The sequence below is a fragment of the Euprymna scolopes genome, chromosome 46 (genome assembly GCF_053919585.1).
Source record: "Euprymna scolopes isolate OS-2025 chromosome 46, ASM5391958v1, whole genome shotgun sequence".
NCBI lineage: Eukaryota > Metazoa > Mollusca > Cephalopoda > Sepiida > Sepiolidae > Euprymna > Euprymna scolopes.
Genome location: NC_136527.1, coordinates 38018102 through 38034864, shown reverse-complemented (window position 1 = coordinate 38034864; position 16763 = coordinate 38018102). Strand labels below are relative to the sequence as shown.

The 16763-nt window shown below is 33.0% G+C and overlaps 1 long non-coding RNA gene across 1 annotated transcript; it reads right to left on the bottom strand.

The window, feature by feature from the left end:
- Window positions 1-7563: 7563 nt before the first annotated feature.
- Window positions 7564-14463, bottom strand: LOC145270596 (uncharacterized). Its single transcript, XR_013865462.1, has 2 exons — window positions 14362-14463; window positions 7564-9049 (listed from the first exon to the last, which is right to left on the bottom strand). It is a non-coding gene; the product is annotated as an uncharacterized LOC145270596 (long non-coding RNA).
- Window positions 14464-16763: the final 2300 nt, after the last annotated feature.

Here is a 16763-nt window from a genome sequence, read left to right as displayed (position 1 = left end):
TGTCCGCTATCTTTTTTTGTCCACCATGCGGTCGATTCTTTGAGGTGTTATGGCGACTGTTTTACCGAGCGTGTTCACAACAAATGTCTTTACTGCCGTTGGTGTTGAAATTATTGTTATTTCCAGGTGTGAGACACATTCGGTTCTCGTTGCTGTAAAGAGCGTGTAGTTCATTACACTCCATGTCTGCGGCACACATATAAGCCAATTCGATTGCCCTAGCTTCGGCCAGGACTTGCTTTATTATAGCGTTGTCCCTTAGCACCTTTCTTTCTGACTTTAGAGGATGTGCACCTCCGCAAAATTTGGGCTAGGATCTCTCTGTCTTTATTTTCAAAATCGCACGTAGAAGCTAGAGTCCGTAGCCATGCATGGTATGAGTCGAAGCTTTCGTCCGGGTTTTTCACGGCCTGTCAAAACTTGAAAATATCGTACGACGTGTTCTTTTGCGGTGTAAAATGATTTGTTAGTGACCTTTTTGTAGTTTCATATTCGCCGGAAGCTACATATTAAATTCCGAAAATTCTGTAGTGTGAGTTCGTCATGAAAAAAAAATTTCTCGTCGCCAGATATAGTGTTGGGGTCTCCTGTCTGGCTGGAATCAAACAGCTTGAAAGAAAGACAACGCAAACATAGGTGTTAACAACGGCTCGGTCACCAGAGAACTGCCGTCCGAGCTTACTAGAGAGCGAAGGGTAGATAACTCTTAGGGTTATGTCCCTTTACTTGTGGACATCACAGTAGTCTCTGCCTGTTTGCAGGGGCTGCTACAAATCACTTCCGCGTAATCTTATAAATAAAATAACAAACAAGTAAAGATAATTAGAAATGATATTGTTGCATGATAAGGGCTGTCCCCTTTTCATGTAAGTATCAAAAAAGAGAGATTTAGTTAAAATGAAAATGAAATAGAATAGATAGAAGAAATTCGAACCTCGCAATTAAGGTTTAGAAATAGATTACGATAGAGAATTAGCAAATGGAATGTAAAACAAACCATTGTATGGCTTAGAGATAAAATAGTTTTAAGAAAAGAATGTGCATTGTCAATTCTGTTTGGAAAATTCGATTGAAAGAATGCAACTACAAGATAATTTAATAAACATGTTTTTAACATATTGGAAATATAGGTTACTGGGAATATAGGTTAAAATTCCTTTTGTAAACAAAGGAAAAAAGTTTTGAACACGCATTTCTAGAACACGTGAAAGAAGACACATGTTTTAACATGTGTATGACGTCATGGAAAATGGGAAGTTCTCGATATAGTTAGAAACTTTAGAGTTAAGCAAGGAGAAACTGAGGGAGAGTCAGAAGGAGTTTGAGGACGACAGACGATAGTCTGCAGTTGGGATTCGAACGTCTAGAAGCGAGACAGTCACTTTTGAAATTAGAATGTGAAGCTTTGAATTCTTGACTCAGAAAACAACGACCGGTCGGGAGAAGAAATAAACCCATCATGTGTTTTTATAAACGTCGTCTTTGTGTTGTAATTCTACCAAAATGTAAAGTGAAAATTGTTATTATATGTCTTGTATATCATGTGGTTTAAAATGTCTTTACATACACATCTTACATACACAATATGAACACTAAGACTGTCTCAACACTATCTCCTCACTCAAAGAGCTTCTACACTTCTAAGTATGAACTTTTTATATGTATGAATCTCTTTATAACACTAAAAATCTCTCTTACAACATCTCTCTCTTAGACACAACAAACTCTTAATAAGACTCTCTAAGACTCTCTTTTAATAAGACTCCTATATAACAATATTAATGAAACGATATTGAAATATATATAAAAATATTACTGAAACGATATTGAAATATATATAAAAATATTAATGAAACGATATTGAAATATATATAAAATATTAATTAAACTATATTGAAATATATATAAAAATATTAATGAAACGACAACACAGGAAATGTACTGAATGGCCGATAACGACCTCAAAAAGAACATTCTTCCTTTATCTCCGTTTGACCTGCTGCCAATAAAATCATATTCTACGTTGTTATTATTAAAAAGTTTGTTTTTGTTCATTTTGTGTTGTGTTCATTAAATATATTTTTGGGGGAGTAAAACATTTACCTTCCTAAAAATGGTGACCTGACAAACAAGCGCCGACTCCAGACGTTGCTTGGTTGATACTTCCTGCTGATAAACTTAAGGCTGGAAAGGTGAAATTCAAGTATAAGTTTCGTTTTATAATTCCATTATCCCAGGCATTATCAACTTATTCCGAATAACAAATTTTATATTACTTATTGCGTGAAGTATGGCAAGGGTACTAAGAAGTCTTTTTACAGCTGATGATTAATTTGACATTGTTAGAAGCTTAAATTCTGAATAAGAACTGGTCGTGTTTAACTTATACTGTAGCATGCATATAAACAATATAGTGTACTATGTTTTCTATCCTTTTTGAAAGCTAGAACCTTTTAGTTATATATTAGCTATAAACATGAATCAAATTTCACTACAAAATTATTTCCAAGGAGTTTCTTACGATGATTAAATTTTAGAATGCATATAAACAAATCATCATTTGTGGTAATATTTCAGTGTAGTCTGTGTTCTGTCGTTTTTGAAAGCTAGAAGGTTTTAACTATATAGTAGCTATAAACATGAATCAAATTTCACTACAAAATTATTTCCAAGGAGTTTCTTACGGTGATTAAATTTTAGAATGCATATAAACAAATCATCATTTGTGGTAATATTTCAGTGTAGTCTGTGTTCTGTCGTTTTTGAAAGCTAGAAGGTTTTAACTATATAGTAGCTATAAGCATGAATCACATTTCACTACAAAATTGTTAGCAAGGAGTTCCTTATGGTGATTAAATTTTATTCTGTGTATGGATGAGCGTGCTACATTTGAGGATTGCAGATTAAACTTGGCATAATACCTACGCATACTTTGTAGTGGTGATTAATCCCTTTCGTCATTTCCAAAAAAAAGTTAGTTCTCACAAAAACGTGTTAACTAAAAATATTTCTAAACTTCGACAACTGCTTTAAACAGAAAAATACCACCCTCAATGCTATATATTTGAATAGTTCACCTGTAACAATTTAGTAAATTTGTATGAATTTTGGTGAGGATTAGAGTCGTACATCTCAGGATAACATGTCGGCAAATAGAAATATGCCGCGCTGCAGGTTGAATAATTGGAAGTTTTGTTCCCTAGATAAATGCATGAGAAACGTAACTGTCGGCAAAATGAAATGAGGAGATAAAAGTTTTCAGACAATCTGAATGGCAGAGCGAGACAGGCAAGATATCTGGTTGTCTGCGTCTCTTAATTCCAATCCTTAAGACTAACAAAGAAAACTGATTAAGAAGTAATTAGTTAATTATATATTGGTCTCTCCTCACATGTACATTTTCTTTTTAAATAAAACCTTTAAAACCAGCAAATATTTATTGTGGTTTACTACAATGAGGACCAGAAGTCAAGAACCACGAGAATATAACGGCAAGTCAGGGACAATATTTAAATCGACTATAAAACAAAGACCTTGATTACTTCAAGGCAAAAACGCAAAAGAGAAAAAAAACATACGTTCATAAAAAGACTGTGTACGAAGTTTAGTTGAATATTAAAATGTTACATTGTGTAATTAAAAAAGCCTATATAACTAGTGCCCTTTGAAACAAAATCGGTTTTTCAGATATCTTAAGCTCGTTCGGCTGAAATTCCAAAAAAGTGTATATCATCACATAGCTGTACACAAACTAAAAAACGTGGTAAATCAACACAGTGTCATGCACTCACATTTATATATATATATTACTTACATGTGCATATTATTCACACTATGAACATATTGACTTATACATCTCCAAAGCTTTGTGATTACTTTGCTTTCTGTACTAGACACAACTTTTAATAAAGAACTTTAATGATTGAAAATAATTATATTTTTATAAAATTGTAAATATAAAAATGTTTTCTTATGAAATTTAGATTTCCTTAATTTTTGATTCAAATAATCTATTTATTATTAAATTAGCACATGTACACTGATAACCGCAATATTCATTAATACTTAATTTATTTTCTTTATAATAAATAAGCACTTCACAATGTGTTCATCCACAACTAATCCAGCAATCGTCCATGGAAAAAAGAAACACAACTTTTAATGCTAAATTACGTTTGCACATAAAAATAAAAAATGCCTAATAAAACAAGTTTAATCCGATGTGTAATTAATGACAATGTCTCAAATTTTTAAAAACCTTTCTTCCCGTTTTCGCTCCCCAAAGAACAGAAAGAAATTCAGAAATGATTTAAATCAAATGCTATGTCACCTCGCTGGTGACTTGGGTGGACGCGTTTACACGACCAGTTTGTTAATGTTTTCAAACCAACTGATTTAGATACGAGAGAAGTGTGTAAGAAGATCAGCAGAAGTTCATCCACAGAAAGTATTTTTATCCAATAATAAATAAACTATTCTAAGTAAAAAAATCGTTCACATAAATATAAAACAACGCCACAAACTATAACTGCTACACAACTTACTATCTATGCCGAGGCTGTGTATGGCTAATCAGTTTATAATTTTTGAATTTTTATCGATATCTGATGCTGCAACAGTAAATGATAATCGGACGCTGTTCAACACTTATTTATCGTATGATTTGGAAGGAGAAAATGTCCCTAAAAATGTTCGTAAAAATATAAAATTGTTAGGACAGGCGTTCAGTACGTAATGCCGTGGTCTAGTTTTTCAGATAAGTAGAACAACGAAAATTGTCACAGTTATTAGTTTGTTTTCTAGATAAGAACATCACAGAGTTACACATTTCACGCATCTTTTAAATCAGAAATAAAGCTGCATCATCTGGCAAAGGCGTTCCTGTCAAAAACAATTTTCAGGCTTCAAAATGTGAAAATCAGATTGTGCAAGGTGAGGCAAAGTGCATGGCAGAGGATTTCATAGACATCTGCATTTCTGATCTCGAACAATGTGTGTTGTGGATTGGAATCATATCTTGCAGGGGGGATATTTCCTGACCCAAGTCTAGCTCTGGATTTTGATAGCTTTTATATATTTTCTGAAAATTGAAGCGTAATAAGCTCCTGTAAATTGTGGATACCGGTTTAAGACACATTGAGTTAATACTTCTTTAGTACTGAATGGCAATCAATGCGATTTTGCTTTTGGAAAGTTGTCACTAACCTATGAATCCATCAGATAATTTCCAGAGACCCTGCACTAGTCATAAGCTTTTAAGCGATCTGACAAAAAGTCAAGCATGGATCTTCAAAAAAAGGTTCACAATGGCTAACAGTTGTCTCATTAATGACAGATGGAGGACAACCAGATCTAGGTACTGCTGTTACAGATTTCATGACATTGGTATTCACAATGTCAACGTTTTATAAGAATATGATGTGACATCGTTTCTTTTAATTTCATCAAGTTTTCCATAGGGTGTCCTGTGGTGTGCCTTACTGCAAAAAGAGAACTAATCACTGCATGACACTTGACAGGCTCCATTTCACACGTAACTAATTTCAAACACTTGTAAATCAGGAACTAGTTCAGAGTTGTAATTTGCTACATGATCCACAGAGATATAAATCATTGCATATGCAACATTTCTACTAGATCATACAAACGAAAGTGGGTCAGGGTCATTACTTATTGAACGCTCCTCTTATTCAAAAAAGTCTTTCACAATCTTGCACAATGAAGATTTGTATGAAAATAGCAATGATAAAAGGTTTGAATTAGATATATAAACATGAAAACTCGATATAAAATAGACGTTTCATTGAAATATATTAAATTAAAAAAAAGTTAAAAAAACTATTAAGACATAACCTCAGTTCTTTTGGGTGGTTTTAAAGATATACATGAGAATAAAAACTTTGTTTTTAAAAGAAAATTATTAACATAATCAAAGTTTCATATTCGTTTCTACTGTTTTTGCGTGAGAGAGTAAGTTTTTTTAACATATAAAAATAATATGGTTTTAACTTAATTTGTATGAAAATAACAATGACATTTTGCGTGAGAGAATAACAGTTTTTTAACACAAGAATACCAGCACAAATAACAATAATATGGTTTTTATCTTTTTAAAAAATGTATTTTAGTTTTTCAACATTTTATCATTTTAGTTCTCACTGTGGATGGACGTGTAAGAAGAAAGCATGCTATATACGTAGTCGTGTGCAACTCCGCTTGAAAGAGTGTTGAGTTTATGAATTGGGAGTTTTGAAACAAGTGTCGAGTCTTGGAATTGGAAGTTTTGACAACAAAGTGTCAAATTTACCTGATAAATAGTTACTTTACCCATACATTTTAGTCTGAAGAGATTCTCCTGAAACTTACACATAATTTAATTAGAATATATATTTATAGACAGTTATTATCCATGTTATTGCTTCAATGCAAATGTTTGGTTTTCTCGGAATTGTATGTAAATATTTCTTAGGATTTTTCATTAAACCAGTAAGTCTATTTCATACACATTTTTTCTTTTGTTTCAATTTTTATCAATCGAAGTATTTAAAAAATCGATGGGCTCCCTACATGACACTCACATGTAACTCTATATGAAATGCATAGGTATTGAATGTTCTATTAAAGTTCTTTTGTCTTCCATATGTTTTTGCATATGGCACAAATGTTCCTTCTATACAAAGTACCACATACGTCAAAGGAATGTGCTTTGGCTGATTTTGATTTTAATTTTTTCTTCAAGCTGGTGATATCGCACCCTACCGGATACCAGATTTTCCAAAGATTCCTCTTTATTTCACGTCATGCATAAACCTGGTATTTTGTTATTTTTTATTCTGACTCTTTTTAACCCAGTGTTATTGAAGACATTAACTTCTAGTGTTGTAACTTATTGTCTCATATAATGATGTCACGTTTAACAGCATGTAGTTTTAATAGGCATAGCGAATTGTGTGATATGTTCAACTGTTGTTCCCATGACTTGCTGTAGCATTCAGTATTCAACATGTTATAGATCGTGTTTTTGTCATACATAAGCCCTTGGTATATTGATATTTTCTCCCTCTCTGCTCTGTTCATTAGGAACGCTTACTTCAACTAGGCTTGCCACATTCTCCGTCTTGTCCCATATCACTATGTCAGGCTTAATAGCCACATTTTCTAGGTATATAACCGTAGGAAATTTGTAGTCATAGTGGTTTCTACTTTCTACTTATATAATTATGTCAATTTTAACAGTTCTGTTTCAAGGCACATAGCTTTAGGAATCACAGCGGATCGAATATAACATGTCCAATGACTTGTTGCAGCATTCAATATTCAACATGTTACAGATTGGCATGTGCATATTTTTACACATTCCATCGTATATCAGCCGTCCTTTAGAAGAACAAGACAGCTCGATGTCAAATGTTCCTCACTATTTCAAAGAATCTTTCTCACTATTTCAAACAAATTTCACATCTGTGTAAAAATTGTAATTTTCTTATCTTTTTAGCATCAACGCCATAAATTTTACCTTCCTTCATAAGAATGTGTTTTACTCTGTTTTCATGTTCTATTCACTTTGTTTTTTTAAGATCCTAACCGTAGTTTTCAGTGCTATTGCTTGTATTAATTTTGCACTTGGTTCAATCGGTATATTCGCCAAATAGTTATTAAAATTTCTTTTCATTAGCCCAGTTGATCCTATAATGGCAGGTATGATTGATACATTCGTAAGATTCCAGTTTCTTTTTATGTCGTACATAAGTCATTGCTATTTTGTTATTTTCTCCCCTTCTGCTCTGTTAAGGTCGGCATCATTAGGAACACTTACTTCAACTAAGCTTGCCACATTCTCCTTCTTGATCCATATCACTATGTCAGGCTTAATATGTAGTTGTAGGAAGTTCATAGTCACAATGCTTAGTGTCTGACTTATTTCCAACTGTTCTTTCTTATCGGGGAGATATATTTGTCTAGTATGTGTATTCCTATGACTCAAAAAATTTGACTTCCTTGCAAAAGCAAACCACAAACTTCACAAGAATGTAGTTTGTCTTATGTGTTTTCATATGACGCTACAAATGTGATTTCTGTGCAAAAGAAGAACCACATACTTCACAAGAATGTGGTTTGAATCCCATGTCTTGTCATATGATTCAACAAAGTTGACTTCAATGTAAAAGAAGAACCACATACTTCACAAGAATGTGGTTTGTATCCTGTATGTATTGTCATATGATTCAACAAAGTTGACATATGTGCAAAAGATGAACCACATACGTCACATGAATGTGGTTTGTCTCCAGTATGTGTGTTCATATGACTCAACAAATTTGACTTATGTGCAAAACAAGAACCACATATTTCACAAGAATGAGGTTTCTCTCCTGTATGTGTTTTCATATGACTCCACAAATTTGACTTCTGTGCATAACTAGAACCACATACTTCACAAGAATGTGGTTTGTCTCCTGTATGTATTTTCATATGCCCCAACAAATTTGACTTCTTTGCAAAAGAAGAACTACATACTTCACAAGAATATGGTTTGTCTCCTGTATGTGTTTTCATATGATCCAACAAATGTGACTTCTGTGCAAAAGAAGAACCACATATTTCACAAGAATGTGGTTTGTCTCCTGTATGTGTTTTCATATGACGCAACACATGTGACTTCCGTGCAAATGAAGAACCACATACTTCACAAGAATGTGGTCTGTCACCTGTATGTGTTTTCATATGACTCACCAAATATGACTTCCGTGCAAAAGAAGAACCACAAACATCACAAGAATGTGGTTTCTCTCCTGTATGTGTTTTCACATGATCCAACAAATGTGACTTCTGTGAAAAAGAAGAACCACATACTTCACAAGAATGTGGTTTGTCAGCCATGTTAGATATATTCCAAAAAATGTATATGTAATGTATGATGATAATCAGACTGGTATATTTTAACTTTAGAAAATTGATGTAAAAAATGTATAATTATTTTAAACCTTTTTAAACCATCAATGTAGAAAGTTCCTTCTTATCCATTAATTTCTTTTCATTGTTGCAAATTCTGAAAATATAAATTTGAAAAAGTATACTTTATGTGGTTAACTTGAATTTATCATGTTGATTTTTATTAAAAATATCAAAAACATTTATTATTAATGAAATTCAAAAAAGAAAATTAGTATAATACTGGTCAGTCAACAAAAATAATGTGTTTCTAATTTCAAATATTTAATTAAAAATCTTTATTTTTCTTCATTTTAGAGATGAGGATTGATTATTCATATTATTTGGATTCTTCAGAATACTGTTCTCATCTTGGGTGTTATTTTCACAACGTTTCTATGTCACTGCCGATCTTATTCAGGTGTATTTTGTCATACCTGGGAACCTTTCTCTTGAACTAAGAAATATGTACAGAATTTAGTACATGAGTTTGGCATGTTGTAAGCAATGACTGGGTAAAAAAGCCTTATTAAAAATTCTTCTTTCAATTTTACTGAGCTTTTTCAAGTACAACAAATTGAATGTAACAGTTAAAAAAACCAAAACCTCATTTGAGTCATCTTTTATTTCTCTATAATTTTACCTGATCATATTTGACTTTTAATTGAAGTATCCTAGTGTTTATGTTTATTTACAAAATTAACTTCAAACTGAGAAGTCATAAAGAAATTCTATGGAAAATTTTAGTGTTAAAAAGCTTCAAGCAGAACTTGCTTCCATACTCACGAAAGTGTTTAAGCATTGTCTTCAGGAGAAGTGCTTCACAACACACTGGAAAACCTCATCAGTATTCCCTGTATTTAAGAATTCACATGGCAATTCAGGTGTATTTAAGAATTAAATAGTTTTCTAAGCATAGAGGAAAGTTCTGGTTGAAGCTTTTTCAACACTAGAATTAGAATGCCGTCAATGCTGGAATGCCATCAATGCTGGAATCAAGGTTCTTGATCAGCTTGGTGACATCACGCACAGATATTTGTATGTTGCATAGCGTGTTGTCTGTTATAGGCAGAAATATAGGGAGTTGATGGCCTTGGTTGCATAGGGTAGAATTAGCTGCAAAGTTCTTGGCAAATAGTTTGGCCTTGTCTTATGCTGACAACATGGCCTCAGGTTCAATGATGATGCCTACAATTAACCATTCGGTCAGGTCTGATACTAGAGAGGACATATCCTTTTTAAACATTGAATGCAGAGGTAGATCAGATATAAATGTATGGAAGCTATCCCAGTCAGCCATAGAGTATCGATATACTGTAAAGTGGAGAGCTACGTCTGAAGACTTGTTGCATTTCATTTCTATCTTAACCTATACAACCGAGTAGTTGGAAGATCCCAGAGGAGATAGAACCGAACATGAACATAGCTCAGAGGAAGTTGTGAGAAAAAGGTCTAGAAGGCTTGCATTTTGACTGGTAGTATCGGGTAGACTGGTGGGTTCCCCAACAATCTGAGTGACGGCTATAGGAAATGGAGAAGTCATGACAGAACCACCCCTCATCATCTGTTTTATTTGAATGGCTCAGCCATTCCATCTTGTGGACATTGACGTCACCACAGATGTGAATGTTAGTTGAAGGATGAGCAGACAGGATGTGGTCAATTTTCTCAGATATGTTCTTAAAGATAGTAACTCCGCTGGGGGCGACAAGAGGGCAAATATAAATGCAGTGCAAGTGTAAGCAAGTGTTCTTAAAGATAGTAACTCCGCTGGGGGCGACAAGAGGGCAAATATAAATGCAGTGCAAGTGTAAGCAAGTGCAAACTTGAAGTAAATTAGGATCTTCTCTGGAGATTTCCCTACAACACAGAAAGCCATCTTTTATGTAGGCACATATTCCATGCCTATGGCGATCTTGGGGGTCAAATTTAGATGTTGTTAGAGTATCCGTTAATTATGAATTCATCTAGGGAAGTGGCCAGCCCTATGCCAGTTTCGCTTAGGAACAAAATGTCCAGTTTCGTCTCCTGCAATTGGGTTTCAACCTCTGAAAGGTTGGAACGTAGACCCCTGATGTTAGAGAAGGAGAAATAGTAGTAGGGGTCTACTTTGGAGAATGGGGTTCTAGGTTTTTTCATGTTTTTTTTCTGGAGATAATTCATGTTTAGGTTTTGAGATTTGTAGATCAGGTCGACAGACTTGATTAGAGCAGGTTATAGAGGGAAAGTAAGAGAAAAAGACAGGAATTTTTTTGTAGCACATGATAAGGTAAAGCCGTAACAAGTACCCACTAGTATGCCATCGAGAGGCCCCACCAAAAACTACGGCATGGTCCAGAATCCATTCACCAAATGGCAATACAGCAGCCCCAGTACTTTGTGCCTGCTCATAGGACAGCCTCCTTAGTGGTTATTCCAAGGTTCGGGTCCCTGACTATCAGGCGGATATCGTCAGCCCAGATGAAAGGTTTACCTCCAGCACCCTTACTAGTGACATGGCCACAAGGATAGACATAGAAACAGAAAATTTCCGACATCTCAGTCTACTGTCCATGCAAGTACTGCCGACCTAGAAAGCAGCTTTTTCTTCACCCTTTATCAGAAAAATAACTCATTGGAAATGAGGAGTGGAGGACAAATAAGAGTTACTGGAGCTGCTGATAACACATCCACAGTGCATTATTTATACTCCATTAAAGAAAGGGAAGGTTAAAAAAATAAAAAGGTTAGAGATAAAGAGGTTAGAAAAATATTAGGTTCGAGGAACTTATTAATATCTACTTAATATAAGTCCTTCAGATTTAATATAGACTTGATATAAGTTCTTTCAGATTTAAAATTTCATCATTGTGTTACTGTTGCTTGATGTAATGCCATACATTTTCGATAGGATTGAGGTCTTGAGATTCTGCAGGCCAATATAAACAGGGAATACCATTCTCTTGAAGGAACATCTTTACATTGCCAGCTGGGTGAATGGAGCATTATCCTGCATAAAGATAGTATTATTATCAAAATTCCAGCCAAAGTAGTGTAGAAAATGCTCAGTCAACATATTAATGTAAAGCTCATTTTTTTGCTTCAGAGCTTTTGTATTCTTGATTATTTTCTAAATTGATATGAACACTAGGATACTCCAATCAAAAGTCAAACATGAACAGGTAACATTATAGGCGAATAAAAGATGAATCAAATGAGGTATAAGGTTTTTTAAACAGTTACATGCAATTTAGCTTAAATTTGCAGTTTTTGAAAAAAAGAGAAGTGCGGACTTTCTTTTTTGCATCATCATAGATACTTTTTACTACTTATTACTATATTATTTATAATCAATGGTTCCCAAATCATGTTAAATACTATACTAGGCTTAGTAATTGATAATCACCCAGAATATATACAGTTTCCTTAAGCCAGATTACTCTTTATTGTTCTTCTCTATTTATAACTTTCACTTCATTCCATAAGAGTTTGCCTTTTATATTCATATATATTCCGCCAGAATTGATTTTTCAAACTCTCCAATATTTTTCTAACCTTACTGTTAGTGAATGACATGGCTCATATTTGCATAATTTTCCACGTTCATATGGAATCGCTTTGTCCTGACTTTTCCATAAACCACTTGGCACACACAACATGTTTCCGGGGAGCCGAACCACTCCCAAACACTAATCTAACGGTTTATAGATTACAGATTCTTTCAATAGCATTTTCAAGTTCAAATAAGGTTTTATGATATCTGTTTTTATTAAATTATAAGGTTAAAGTACAGAATAGGTACAAAACACCTTCCTCTCCCAATGTTAAGAATGGCTTTCTAAAAATAACATTATTGTTTCAGTATGGATCAATAAGTGCACTAGTACCACTCATTTTACATTAAATTTATATAAAAAAAGTGATCCCCACTTTTAGAATAAATAATTTCCTCATATCGTGAAATCTAATTCTCTGCATCACGTTTGAAGGATATATTCGTTTTCAGCACACCCGAAAAAGTATAAAAGTTTTTATTGTAAAGATTTTTTTTTTGTTTGTTTTTTTTTTTTTTTGCTTTACATCAGATTCTAGACATTTATCATTATTTTTTTATGTTTAAGTATTGAAAATAAAATAATAGATTAATGAAAATAATTCACTGAAAAAATTGAAACAAAGATGAAAACAAAAACCATTAAACAATGAAAAACATTTACGATTCATAGTTTTTTGTTTGTTTTTCGGTAAACAAAAAAAACATTAGTTAAAAATATTTAAAATTCATAAAATTATTTTTTTATGCATACAGATACGTGTCATTCCTTATGTTAGGTTTGCTGCGAAGTAGTTTTCTAATTATTAAGCAGTGTAATTCCTTATGTTATCATTGGTGGCCAATTCTTTACATTGTATAATATTCGGAAAACGACTTATTTGTGACAAAGTTTAATTGGATATTCGTTTTCAGCATACAGAAACCTATAGAAATCGTCATATCAAAGGTGATTGTTAAGTACCATTTTACCAAAACAGCTTTCAGGCAGCCACCCCCCAAAATTATCATCGTGTGGCCTGAAAGTGGGTGCTCATTTGGTGCTAGTGCACTTATTGATCTGCGCTAATTTTAAAATAGTATCTTCAAGTTTATTAAAGTTTTATATCTTTTTTTTATTAAATTGTAAGGATAAAGTACAGAATAGGTACAAAACATCCTCCTCCCCATGTTAAGAATGGCTTTCTAAAAATAACATTATTATTTCAGCATGGATCAATAAGTGAAGTACCGCTCATTTTACATTACATTAATATGAAAAAAGTGATTCCCACTTTTGGAAAAAGTAATTTCCTCATATCATGAAATCTAATTCTCTGCGCCACTGTTGAAGTATATATTCGTTTTCAGCATACCCGAAAAACTATAAAAGTTTTTTATTGTAAAGATTTTTTTTGCTTTACGTCAGATTCTAGAAATTGATAAAAAGGTTCCATTGTAAATATATTTTTTTTTTTTTTTGCTTTACGTCAGATTGTAGACGTTGTTGTTTTTTGTTTAAGTATTGAAAATAAAATAATAGATTAATGATAATAATCCACTGAAAAAAATTGAGAGAAAAAAAATGAAAATAAAGACCATTAAACAATGAAAACCATTTAAGATTTATAGTTTTTTGGTTTCTTTGGTAAACAAAAATAAAAACATTAGTTAAAAAACATTTAAAATTTATGAAATTATTGTTTCTTCGGTAAGCGATTAAGCAGTTTTTTTAATGTTTGAGTCAGTATTGAAAACAAAGAACAAACAAAAACAATCGACAGCGAAAAAATGTTCAACGATAAATCTATATTTTCATTAGGATTATTTGTTTAGTAAATGTAGTTATCTCCCTTAGATTTTTAACGTATTCTGCAAATGCGCAAAAATCGATACTAAATTCATGTAGTAATACTTACGTTTTTGTTTTATAATCTACATTCGATTAACTTTATCTGCTTTTATAAAGGGAACGACTTTTCAAATGTTATTGACTTTACAAGCTCAACTTTACATTCAAGATGACGAACGGAAGAGCAAGTTCGCAGAAAGCAAAATTGAAGAGGAAAAATAAAAAAAAGAAATCATTTCGAAATAGAGCCGATCTATTTGGTGAATATCACGGATAAAATTAATATTATTTTATTTTAATATTTACGTGAGAGAGAACAGATTACAAGTTTCATTTTTATTAATTCTCTAATTCGTTTCCCGTGCAATTTAATGACGGAAACTGACAGTTTTTAAAGCCGCCTTTTCGTATTTTTATTTATTTATTATTTATTTTATTTTATTTTTTATATTCTTGATTTTTTTTTTATTGTGTTTGAAACATTTAAAACAGTGCTTGTGGAGTTCATCAAACACATTAAAAATAAAGATATTGAAAAAGAACTATATTGTGCGTGCCTAAAGTTATTTAGGTAGATTTCCTGCGAACTTGCTCTTCCGTTCGTCATCTTGAATGTAAAGTTGAGCTTGTAAAGTCAATAACAAGTACGACATTTGAAGTGGTGGTGGAATTGCATACGCCATGTTTATTGATGAATAGATTTTGTCAAAAATCCAAGCTTGTTTAAATACACGTGGTCCGATAAATGTCTCTTCCATTAGGAGACGAGGGTGTATGTAAGACTAGAGTCAAGAGTATTATACTGCATAGGTTTTTGCCGAACATGTGTTGGAATTGTTCACTGAGTGTATATGGGTCATTCCGAAGAGAGAAATCCCGCTGACACCCTGTTAAGTAGCGAGAAACAGAGAGAATATGAAGCCGATATTGAGTAAAGAATATGCCGCAGCTTTATTGCCTGAAAATTGGTGGCCGGAAAAGTAAAGGTTTTAAGAACTAAAAAAAATAACTCATTAATACATGTTTGTTTGTTTTTTATATATAAAAATAAAACATTGTAGATGTTAACAATAAAAATAGTTTGATATTTCAGGAATATTACAATAAGCAGTTTTCATTCAATATTTTCACAAAAAATAATATAATTATAAAAATATTTAATGTGGTTTTAATGACAACAATTCCCACAAAAATTTCAAATGTAATATTATAATATTTTCTTGTGTTAATGATTAGGTTTATCAGAAGCCGCCATTAAAAATGTGTGATAAGAACTTAAATAATTCAAGTTACAATATTTCGAAGTTATACCTACTTGAAAAATATAATTCCAACCCTATTTTTTTACAATTAAAAGAGTAAAGACGAAATAAAAAAAAAAAACAGGTTTAATAGCAAATAATGAAACATTTCTTTTTTTTCAAATTGTTTTATTTAAACGATTTAAAGAAAATCAACGAAATGTTACTTACTTCGATTATAAAATCTATTATATCTGTAAAAGTGAAAGTGTCTGTCTGTCTGTCTGTGTATCTGTGTGTGTACATTTACCTATGCAGTAACTCTGTTAATTTTAAGTCTACAGGCTCGAAATTTGATATGCAGTGTACTGAAGTTTGGGAAAATCGATGTGATCGGTTTTCGGCCAGAAATTTTGCGATTAAGGGGTCAAAGTTCAAGGATTTGCCGTTTGAGCATTCTACCAAACTCATCCGACAATTTTCGGTCTAAACACTTGAAATTTTAGATATAGGTTCAGAGATGCAACGCTCTACGGACATCCAAGGCATTCAGTGATTACTAGGAGTCGTAAACTACCTCATCAAGTTTGCACTCAATCTTAAGACAGTATGTGAACCACTGCGACGCTTTCTGGACAAGGAATCTGTCGTTGACTGGCTGTCATAACAGGAACTAGCATTTATTCAGATTAAAAAGCTCATTACTGAAGCCCCTATTCTTCACTATTATGACCTCAATAAGGAGGTCTCATTTGAATGTTACAGCTCGGAAGTCAGTCTCGGGGCAGTCACAAAAACTTAGGAAGAACATCCTATTGTATATGCATCCCGAGTACTCACAAAAACTGAGCAAAACTATGCCCAGATTGGGAAAGAGTTTCTTGCCATCGTATTCGCCAAAGAACGTTTTGAACAATACATTCTCGGTAAAAGGAAATTCAAAGTATTCTCCAATCATAAACCACTGGAGACAATACTCGCAATACCCATTCATGTGAGCCCAAAGAGACTCCAGCGGATGCGGCTAAGGCTCCAAAAATTCTGCTTCGACGTGAAATACAAGCCAGGGCCCGAAATATACATTAGCGATACCCTATCTCGTGTGTAACTACCTACTCCTGAAGTAACAACAGAAGATAACTGCACCATATTCCAACAAGAAGAACAGGAACTCACAAGAGACTTGGAAAACATCAATATGGAAGACGCCCTCTTTGTCACAGACCAC